The 11,743-nt window shown below is 48.4% G+C and overlaps 1 protein-coding gene across 1 annotated transcript in view; it reads left to right on the top strand.

Moving 5' to 3' along the window:
* Window positions 1-11,743, top strand: part of LOC111960766 (EF-hand domain-containing protein D2) — a 41,226-nt gene that overhangs the window by 16,477 nt on the left and 13,006 nt on the right. The window lies entirely within an intron of this gene.

The raw sequence follows: 11,743 nt of genomic DNA, 5'->3' as shown, positions 1-11,743 counted from the left end.
TATCGTAGATATGAAAAATATGAAGATATGAAAAATGGCGTGTTTTTTCTGTGACTAGGTACTGACCTAACATAATCGTTTGGTGTGCATTCGTCGTTAAGCCTTTTTGAAATCGGACACTGTGGTGGATTAACAACAAGTTTATCTTTAAAATGGTGTGAAATACTTGTATGTTTGAGGAATTTGAATTTTTAATTATGAGATTTCTGTTTGAATTGTCGCCCTGCACTTTCACTGGCTGTTGTCAAATCGATCCTGTTAACGGGAACTTAGCCGATCTCAGCCAAAGAGGTTAAAAGGCAGGAAGGGTTAAGGCCTCAGAATGCAGGAGAAGCGGTTGAGTGACTGGGGCAGGTGCAGCATCAGGGAAGAGAGAGAGGAGGGGAGGGCAGGTGCAGCACAGGAAGAGAGAGGGGTGAGGAGGGCAGGTGCAGCATTAGGGAAGAGAGAGAGGGTGAGGAGGGCAGGTGCAGCATTAGGGAAGAGAGAGAGGGTGAGAGGGCAGGTGCAGCATTAGGGAAGAGAGAGAGGGTGAGGAGGGCAGGTGCAGCATTAGGGAAGAGAGAGAGGGTGAGGAGGGCAGGTGCAGCATTAGGGAAGAGGAGAGAGGGTGAGGAGGGCAGGTGCAGCATTAGGGAAGAGAGAAGAGGGTGAGGAGGGCAGGTGCAGCATTAGGAAGAGAGAGAGGGTGAGGAGGGCAGGTGCAGCATTTGAGAGAGAGAGAGGGTGAGGAGGCAGGTGCAGCATCGGGAAGAGAGAGAGGTGAGGAGGCAGGTGCAGCATCAGGGAAGAGAGAGAGGGTGAGGAGGGCAGGTGCAGCAATCAGGGAAGAGAGAGAGGGTGAGGAGGGCAGGTGCAGCATTAGGAAGAGAGAGAAGGTGAGGAGGGCAGGTGCAGCATTAGGAGAGAGAGAGGGTGAGGGGGCAGGTGCAGCATTAGGGAAGAGAGAGAGGGTGAGGAGGGCAGGTGCAGCATTAGGGAAGAGAGAGAGGTGAGGAGGGCAGGGTGCAGCATTAGGGAAGGAGAGAGGGTGAGGAGGGCAGGTGCAGCATTAGGGAAGAGAGAGAGGTGAGGAGGGCAGTGCAGCATTAGGGAAGAGAGAGAGGGTGAGGGCAGGTGGCAGCATTAGGGAAGAGAGAGAGGGTGAGGAGGGCAGGTGCAGCATTAGGGAGAGAGAGAGGGTGAGGAGGCAGGTGCAGCATTAGGGAAGAGAAGAGTGAGGAGCAGGTGCAGCATTAGGGAAGAGAGAGAGGGTGAGGAGGCAGGTGCGCATCAGGGAAGAGAGAGAGGGTGAGGAGGGCAGGTGCAGCAGGGAAGAGAGAGAGGGTGAGGAGGGCAGGTGCAGCATCAGGGAAGAGAGAGAGGGGTGAGGAGGGCAGGTGCAGCATAGGAGAGAGAGAGGGGTGAGGAGGGCAGGTGCAGCATTAGGGAAGAGAGAGAGGGTGAGGAGGGCAGGTGCAGCATTAGGGAAGAGAGAGAGGGTGAGGAGGCAGGTGCAGCATCAGGAAGAGAGAGGGTGAGGAGGGCAGGTGCAGCATAGGGAAGAGAGAGAGGGTGAGGAGGCAGGTGCAGCATCAGGGAAGAGAGAGGAGGGTGAGGAGGGCAGGTGCAGCATCAGGGAAGAGAGAGAGGGTGAGGAGGGCAGGTGCAGCATTAGGGAAGAGAGAGGGTGAGGAGGGTAGACCAAAAGATGATGGGGTGAGGCAAGATGTAAAGGTAGAGAGAGAGGCATAATTTAGGATGGAATGGCCCGGCCCTGCCATCAATCTAGCCTACCCCCGCTTAGAAAATTCCAAAATGCCCCTCCCTGGCCCTCATCCCAACTAGGCTCTGCCACCACGACTGCATTCAAGCAAACTTTAGGACACAGACAGACTGGCCACTGTCTAATCAGTGTGCCCCGCTGAGCATGTGTCTCACCCACATCTAGTTACCCACCAGTGGCTAGGTCAGAGGGTCAAGTACTCTGCATGCAAAGCTAAGGACAGCAGGGGAGATGAAAGACGGATTGGGTAGATAAAGGAAGCAGTGTCCACTCAGAAAATAATGAGTCAGGCAAAGACAGCACATCTGACCTCTCCGCTTCAGCCAATGAAAAGCCTACAGAGAGACGATAGGATAACCTAAGGAAATGGAGGTTCGCAGCACTTCAACTCATTGTGGTCTAATTGATCATCAAGGTCTGAGCTTTGCACTGAAACCAAACTCTAAAGCATGACAGTCTATACTTATGACACTACGACACGGGTGGGTAATGCAGCCACACGTGTCTATCATGTGTGGGTAATGCTGCAACATGTGTCTATCACGGGTGGTAATGCTGCAACACGTGTTATCATGAGTGGGTAATGCTGCAACACGTGTCTATCCTGAATGGGTAATGCTGCAACACGTGTTTATCATGGGTGGGTAATGCTGCAACACATGTCTATCATGGGTGGGTAATGCTGCAACACATGTCTATCCTGAACGGGTAATGCTGCAACACGTGTCTATCCTGAATGGAATACTGCAACACGTGTCTATCCTGAATGGGTAATACTGCAACATGTCTATCTGAATGGGTAATGCTGCAACACGTGTCTATTCTGAATGGTAATGCTGCAACACGTGTCTATCCTGAATGGGTAATGCTGCAACACGTGTCTATCCTGAATGAGTAATGCTGCAACACGAGGTTTATCATGGGTGGGGTAATGCTGCAAAACATGTCTATCATGGGTGGGTAATGCTGCAACACATGTCTATCCTGAACGGGTAATGCTGCAACATGTCTATCATGAGTGGGCAATGCTGAACACGTGTCTATCCTGAATGGGTAATACTGCAACATGTCTATCCTGAATGGGTAATGCTGCAACACATGTCTATCATGGGTGGTAATGCTGCAACACGTGTCTATCATGGGGGGTAATACTGCAACACATGTCTATCATGGGGTGGTAATGCTGCAACACGTGTCTATCAGGGGGGGTAATACTGCAAACACGTGTCTATCATGGTGGGTAATGCTGCAAACACATGTCAATCACGGACATATGTCTAGGAAGTGCCCAGTGATGGCTATAGGAGAGATGATTAAACCGCCCCAGGCTGAATAGCTTGAGAGCCATAGAGAGAAGAGAGAGGAAGGAGAGAGGGGGCAAAAGAGATGGAGATAGAGGACACATTCAACCAACGCCCAACAGAATAGAGAATCTGGGGCAGTGGTGTGTGGTGAGAGAGAGAGAGAGGCATGTTTGACAAACATGCACTAGATGCGCTCATGAAGAAACATTTTGTAATGTGAGGCATGTTCAAGTAAATTCACTCAATCAACCAACGTCCTCCTAAAGAAATAGGTTGATACCAAGCCCCCTTCCTCTGTTGAACCATATCCCCCTCTACTTACTGAGTCTTCCATTCCAACTGTGCTGAGAGCTAAATTAGGCCAAAACTCAAATGTAAAACTCAGTTTAAATAAATAGTCCTGGAAAAACTGCAGTGTCACTGCATCAACCACACAATCAATATCCTTCTCTACACTTTTTCACACACACCTGTAGCTACAAAGCCACAGATAAACTGGAACAAAAGTATTAAATGTCCTCAAGTTCAATGTCTTCAACAGAATGCAAGTGTCTCCCTTAGCTCTGAAGTAGTCTCCCCTATAGCTCTGGAAGTAGTTCTCCCCTATAGCTCTTAAGTAGTCTCCCCTATAGCTCTTAAGTAGTCTCCCCTATAGTCTAAGTAGCCCTATAGCTCTGAAGAAGTCTCCCCTATAGCTCTGAAGTAGTCTCCCCTAAGCTCTGAGCAAATACAGTACATGGACACTACTAGTCTCACAAGCAAAGGCTGTCCAGCTCAATCTCCCCTCACCAGAGAAACACTGTATACAGTAAAGTCTACTCTCGTCAGTGGTCCCCCACACACACACACACACACACACACACACCACACACACACCACACACACACACACACACACACACACACACACAACCACACACACACACACACACCACACACACACAACAACACACACACACACACAAACACAAAGATGCCATTATCGCACAGAGAGGGGGTGTCAATGGGGACCCAGTGTTGAGAAGAGTGGCCCTTGTCTCTCCAGTGAAAAAGACTGTTGCACAATGACTGTTACAGTTCCATTGGCCCAGGAGAAAACATTATTCTGGCCTGGTACAGAGGATGTCAGTAAAGCCTAGTATAGCCTCATATCCCCCCACTGGGTCCACAAATTTCCTAAAGGGTTGTGCTGCAGAGACTGGAGTGACAAAGCAGGCTCTAGACACACGCACGCACACACACACACACACACACACACAGCAGGTTATTACAGTACATAGTCTATGAGAGGATTAAATGAGAGGTAGAGAAAAAAGGGGGATTCACCCTTACAATAAATAACACTAGGCTAGCAACCTAGAGTATGAATTATTGTCATGTAAGCAACATAGGGCCATGTATTATTCATATCTATTCATGCAGAAATGGAAAGTGTTGAGGCTAATGAAGACCATTCAGTCTGAAGTTCCACAACAAATTTAACTCCACAAGCAGGGAGACAGAGGTCACTCAGCAATCTCAGTTCACCTTGTCAATTCTGTGGTTCAGTAAGTTGTCTCTGACATAATATATAGCTCATCTCTTTATCACAGTGATCTGAATCAATCCCTCATGCGCCACTCAATACCTTGCCTGGATGTGACTAGCCTACAACATGCATAGTGGAGTCCCGGAACAAAGTAAACCTTTAGGCTTTTCTTATTATGAAAAGCTATTGATGTTAGATGAATAATATTTCATACAAACAACATATAGATTAACTACATTTCTAAGACATACCAGTTTTACAATTCACCCAAATGGTGGGAGTAAACATTACAATTGACACAGTATCCGGGATGAAAGTAACAGGCTCGAGAGTTAATGTAACACCGTCTTAATGGTAAAATGATGGGACAAATAAAAAAGGTAGATTTGAAATAGATATTTTTATGATAATACACAAAAATGTTAAATAAATATTTCCAAGTGATATTTTTAGAGCATGATTTCACATTGGCCAAAAAGCCAGTGGCCAAAATGATAAGGGGGACGGTAGTATATAATCTCTCTTTTGCATATCTTAGCTTCTGGGACTGAGTAGCAGGCAGTTTACTCTGGGCACTTTATTCATCCAAGCTACTCAATACTGCCCCCAGCCATGAGAAGTTAACTCTGCATAACTCATACTCATCATCAACACTACACTCTTAGAAAAATATGTGCTATCTAGAACCTAAAAGGGTTCTTCGGCTGTCCCCTTAAGATAACCCTTTTTGGTTYCAGGTAGAATCCTTTTGAATTCTATATAGATGGGGACAACAGATGAACCCTTTTGGAACCCTTTTTTCWAAGAGTGTATCACAATTCTGACTTGATCGAGTCACTGATCGAAAAACAGCCTCTGATGGTAATGCGTTAGTCACTGTGATTTCTGAGGGACGGCTTTTTCACAAATTTCTCGGTTTTCTCCCTCAGAGTCCACAAGTATCTCTGTGTCCGGGGTGAAAATGTACAGACACGTGCACTAGCCTGACGCTGGTCTAAAAGAGGCTGCATTAGAGATGAGGATGTAGCTCTATCAGCCGGCTCTTACCTGCTCCATCTTCACTCAGACACTAGAACACCCTATAGCAGCAGGAGTGACCTGAATACACTCCTGCTGAGAGACAGGGAGAGAGAAGGGGAGAGAGCTGGTGAGAGGGAGAGGGAAAGAGGGGGAGAGAGAGAGAGCGAGAGAAAGATCCAAAAATACAGTGTCCATGCCAAAAGCATTGGTATCTATAATTACCATACTGCAGGAAGTTAGCTGTGGGACAATAAGTCCTGACCATGGACCGTAGCTGTGGCACCACTCCCTTACAAACGAAGACATTCCACAACACTGTTGTTTTCTTGCAACATTTCACTTTTGAGTTTTTTGATAGCCAGACAGCCTTTCAGTCTTATCTATGTTACGTCAAAGCTTTCGTCAGYGGTAGATTGTGGTAGAAAGCTGGGGCGGTAATAGTAGCCCAGAGTAGTATTTTAATGATCATAACCTGCCTAGTCAGAGGCAGTACTTTCTGTTCTTTCAGCATAACATGTTGTTGTGAGATACTGACTTGCCACACAGAGGAGCTGGACTAGGACCTGTCACTAAGCTGTGGAGTGAGTCCTGTATGTACAGGGGACAGTTGCTAAGCTGCTCTGTGGTCATCAGTTGCTGTGAACAGTTGTCATACTGGTCAGCTGTGGAGGACCAAACAAAACCAGCTGTCCTAGAACACAGACGGCAGGAAGTGTGCGTGTGCATGTGCGCTTGTGTTTGATGGGAATGAATATGGTGAAAAGTAATTCAGCACGCTTGACAGGTACACGAACAGGAATAAAAGTATTGGGTGGGTTACAGTGTTGGGTGGGTAACAGTATTGGGTGGGTAACAGTGTTGGGTGGGTAACAGTGTTGGGTGGGTTACCGTGTTGGGTGGGTTACCGTGTTGGGTGGGTACAAGCAGCCACGAAAACGGCGCGTGTCCACGCTCCTGAGTAGGCCACCAAAACCGCTGGCGAATAGAAGCCAAAGCGTACCCCGAACGCCGGGGTGGCCAGCAACTTGGCAGAGTGAAGCCCACTGAAGAACAGCCAGACGAGTAGAGCAGGAACGAACAGAAGGTTACTAGGACAAGCGCGCGGCGACGCAGTGTGATGAGTGCTTGCTTACCTGTCTCTCAATTCCCAAGACAGTCAACCCCGACAACACGCCCTTCAGGGAGACCCTCGGGGTCGGTAGAAAGCCCAGAAGAACTAAAGAGACGGGAATAAGGCATCAGGCTTGGTGTTTTATTCCCGGGCGATAGAAATCCGAACTCGAAACGAGCGAAAAACACGCCCAACGAGCCTTGAGTGATTAAGTCGTTTGGCAGAACGGATGTACTCAAGGTTCTATGGTCAGTCCAAACGACAAAAGGGAGTCGCCCCCTCCAACCACTGTCGCCATTCGCCTATGGCTAAGCGGATGGCGAGTAGTTCGGCGGTTACCCACATCAAGTTCGTTCCGATGGCGACAGGCGATGAAGAAAAAAGTAAGCGCAAGGATGGACCTTATCGCACCCCCCCCCCCCCCCCCCCCCCCCAGAATGGAAGCGCTGGGACAGATCGGCTCCCATGGCCCCCCCACCTCTGAAGCGTCAACCTCGACAATGAATTTGTTTGTGACGTCAGGAGTAACAAGGATAGGAGCGGATTGGTAAAACGGCTTCTTGAGGAGATCAAAAGCTCCTGGGCGGAACCGGACCACTTAAAGCATCTTGACAGAAGTCAGAAGCTGTGAAGAGGGGCAGCCACTTGACCGAAATTACGAATGAAACGCCGATAGAAATTAGGAAAACCGCGAAACGCCCGCTGCAACCGCACGTGACCTTAGGAACGGGCCCAATCGCTGACAGCCTGGAACTTAGCGGGATCCATCTGAATCCTTCAGCGGAAATAACAGAACCGAGAAATGTGACAGAGAGACAGATAAGGCGCACTTCTCAGCCTTCCACGTAGAGAAACAATTCTCTAAAAAAGGCGCTGGAGTACACTCGAACGTGCTGAACATGAATCTCGAGTGACGGTGAAAAAAAATCAGGATATCGTCAGGTAAACGACAACAAGATGTTCAGCCATGTCACTCCAGTACATCATTAACTAATGCCTGAAGAAGCTGGAGCATTAGCGAGAAACCGAACGGCAAGAATACCCGGTAATCAAATGCCCTAACGGAGTGTTAATACGGCCGTTTTCCACGTCGTCCCCCTCTCTGATGCGCCACGAGATGGTAAGCGTTAACGAAGGTCCAACTTAGTAAAGAACCTGGCCCCTGCAGAATCTCGAAGGCTGACACATATAGGGGAAGCGGATAACGATTCTTTAACCGTTATGTCATTCAGCCCGATAATCAACGCAGGGGCGCAGAGTACCGTCCTTCTTCTAAACAAAAAAACCCCCACCGCTCCGGCGGAGAGGAAGAAGGCCACCACGGTACCGGCGTCGAGAGAAACAGACAGATAATCCTCGAGAAGCCTTACGTTCGGGAGCCGACAGAGAGTATGTCCCCTTAACCCCCGAGGGGGAGTGGTCCCCGGAAGGAGTCAATACAACAATCATACGACCGGTGAGGAAGGAGAGAGTTGGGCTCTGGACCGACTGAAGACCGTGCGCAATCATGATAGTCCTCCGGCACTCTGTCAAATCACCAAGGTTCCCTCCTGAAGTAGAGGGGACAGAAGAAACAGGAGGGATCAGCAGACAATTAAACCACTTCACATGACAAGAAACGTTCCAGGATAGGATAGAAATACTAGACCAAAATAGAAGGATTATGACATACTAGCCAGGGATGACCCAAAAACAACAGGTGGTAAAAGGTGAACGAAAAAAATCAAAAAGGAAAGGTCTTCACTGTGTTACCAAGATACTGTCAGGGTTTAAAGGTAGTGTCTCACATTGAATACTGGGGGAAGAAGACCTACCATCTAAGGCGAACATGGCGCGTGGCTTCCCTAACTGTCTGAAGAGGAATGTCATGTTCCGAGCCCATGCTTCGTCATAAAACAAACCTCAGCCCAGAGTCTATCAAGGCACTGCCAAGAAGCAAGCCGAACGGTCCAGTGTAGATGGACTCGACAAGGTAGTACAGGATCTTGATGGGAGAGACCTGAGTATAGCGTCACAGTACCCTCCGCTTACCTGATGAGCTCTGGCTTGTTACTGGACATGACATGACAAAATGTCCAGCAGAACCGCAATATGAGGCAAAGGCGGTTGGTATTCTCGTATCCCTCTCCTTAGTCGAGATGCGAATCCGTCCAGCTGCATGGGCTCAGTTCTCTGAGCCGTGGGAGAGATGGTTGAGATGCGGAGAGGGGAAACACGTAAACGCGAGCTCTCTTCCACGAGCTCGGTGGACGAAGATCTAACCCGTCGTTCTATGCGGATGGCCGAGTGCATCAAAGAGTCCACGCTGGAAGGAACCTCCGGGAGAGATCTCATCCTTAACCTCAGCGTGAGTCCCTCCAGAAAACGAGGGCGAGACAACGCCGTCTCGTTCAGTCACTGGATGCAAGCAAGAGTGCGAAACTCTATAGAGTAACTCCGTTATGGATCGATCAACCTTGACAGTAGGGAAGCCAGGGCCCCTGGAAGCCTTCCCTTTCCCAAAAAACTGAACGATCAAAAACCCGTATCATCTCCTCTTTAAAGTTTCTGATAAACGTTAGAACACTCAGCCCTTGCCTCCAGATAGGCTGTGGCCACTCCCGAGCCCGACCAGTAAGGATGATAGTGACGTAAGCGATCCGAGCTCTCTCTCTTGAGTATGTGTTGGGCTGGAGAGAGAACACAATATCACACTGGGAGAAAGGAGCGGACACTCAGTGGGCTGCCAGAGTAACATGGTGGGTTATTAACCCTAGGTTCCGGAGACTCGGAAGACCAGGAAGTAAGCTGTGGCACGAGACGAAGCTCTGAAACTGTCCTGAAGATCGGAGACCCTAGCGGCCAGGGTCTCAACGGCATGGCGAGGCAGCAGACAATTCTGCTCGTGTCTGCCGGAGCATTGCTCCTGGATCTCGACGGCAGTGTTGCGAGAATCCGTAGTCGCTGGGTTCCATTCTTGGTCGAGTTCTTCTGTATGCTGGTGAAAGAGGACCCAAAAGCGACTTAATAGAAACAAGTCTTATTCCAGTCTTAAACAAAACAATGATACTTCCTGGATAATATCAATAGGTAAATCCAAAACAGGAAACTGAAATCCTCTCGTCAGTAGAGAGGAACGATGGAGACGCGACCACAGACTGCAGGTCGCTTCAGGAAGGCACGGCCGTAGCTGACATAGACATCACCTGCTCACACGCAGCATCTGAAAGAAGGCAAAAACACGAAGGGGCGGAACGAAGGACACAGAGAAGCAAACATCAAACACAGAACGACAAGGACAGAGCGAAAACAGAGGGAGAAATAGGGACTTCTAATCAAGAGGGCAAAAATAGGGAAGGTGGTGGAAAGAAGTAATGAGGTAGTTAGGAAGAATGAGAAACAGCGGGACAGAACGGAACATAGAGAGAGAGAGCGAAGAGAGGGAGAGAGGGAGGGGGAAGAGAGAGGATAGAAAGAGGGAAAGAACCTAATAAGACCAGCAAGAGGGAAGCAGCAGGGACAAACATGATGAATCAAAAGACAAAACATGCACAATTTTATCAAAATTGGATTGTTTCGAATTCTTTGTGGATCTGTGTAATCTGAGGGAAATATGTCTCTCCTAATATGGTCATACATTGGGCAAGAAGTTAGGAAAGTGCAGCTCAGTTTCCACCTCAATTTTGTGGGCAGTGAGCCCATAGCCTGTCTTCTCTGAGAGCCCATGTCCTGCCTACGGCGGCCTTTCTCAATAGCAAGGCTAATGCCACTGAGTCTGTACATAGTCCAAAGCTTTCCCCTTAAGTTTGGGTCAGTCACAGTGGGTCAGGTATTCTGCCCACTTATACTCTCTGTTAGGGCCAAATAGATTCTAGTTTTGCTCTGTTTTTTTGTTAATCTTTCCAATGTGTCAAGGGTAATTATCTTTTGTTTTCTCATGATTTGGTTGGGTCTAATTGTGCGTTGTCCCTTGGGGCTCTGTGGGGTGTGTTGGTGTTTGTGAACAGAGCCCTTAGGACCAAATGTACTGTTTTTAGGTAAGTGTTTGGGCCGGGTTACGTAATTTGGCGGTTAACGTTTGGTGGTAACCCCGTATTGGGTGGGTTTACCGTATTGGGTGGGTTACGTGTTGGGTGGGTTACCGTGTTGGGTGGGTACCGTGTTGGGTGGGTTCCGTATTGGGGGGTTACGTATTGGGGGTTACGTGTTGGGTGGGTTAGTATTGGGGGGTTACCGTGTTGGGTGGGTTACCGTGTTGGGTGGGTTACACGTGTTGGGTGGGTTACGTATTGGGCGGGTAACAGTGTGGGTGGGTTACGTATTTGGTGGGTTACGTATTGGGTGGGTACGTATTGGTGGGTTTTACGTGTTGGGTGGGGTTACCGTGTTGGGTGGGTTACAGTATTGGGTGGTTGGGCGGGTTACAGTATTGGGCGGGTTTACAGTACAGTAATCTGTTATCGCGGGGTTACGTTCGAAATGGACCCGCCGAATAAGTGGAAATCGCGAAATAGAAAACTTTTTTTTTTTTTACAATTAGCAACTATAAATGTAACAAAATGCAGTGACTCACGTGTAGCGTTTCACTGCTCTCAGACTGGGCCGGCTGCATCTGACTGCGCTCTGCAGTGTTCTCTTCTTCTGAGCCGCGGGTGCAGGTGTGTTTGTTCGGGAGAGAACATATGAAGGCAGCTGTTGTGCTCTTTTTTCTTTTCTTTGCAAAAAGATCTTTGTACCCGACATGCCATCGAGTTAGTTGGAGAACTGTAATGAAAGGTCATAAAAGGGTCCCATTCCTCAGTCTCGCTTTAAGTTCAGTGGCCATTCGACTATGGTTGCTAAGCGACCAAGTTTTAGTCCTTCCTTCCTTCCTGGCCAACTTAATGTTAATTGCCAGCTGTTTTATGTAACGTAACATACTGCACGAGAACGCAAATGATAGCACAATTCGTAGCATGTTTTGATACAAGAAGCGGGAGTGAGTTTTTAGCGAATCAGAATGCAAGAGACAATGCACCAAAAAAAAAAAAAATGCAG

The sequence above is a fragment of the Salvelinus sp. IW2-2015 genome, linkage group LG4p (genome assembly GCF_002910315.2).
Source record: "Salvelinus sp. IW2-2015 linkage group LG4p, ASM291031v2, whole genome shotgun sequence".
Classification (NCBI taxonomy): domain Eukaryota; kingdom Metazoa; phylum Chordata; class Actinopteri; order Salmoniformes; family Salmonidae; genus Salvelinus; species Salvelinus sp. IW2-2015.
Note: the sequence above shows the minus strand (reverse complement) of the source record. Positions and strands in the feature narration are given on the sequence as shown.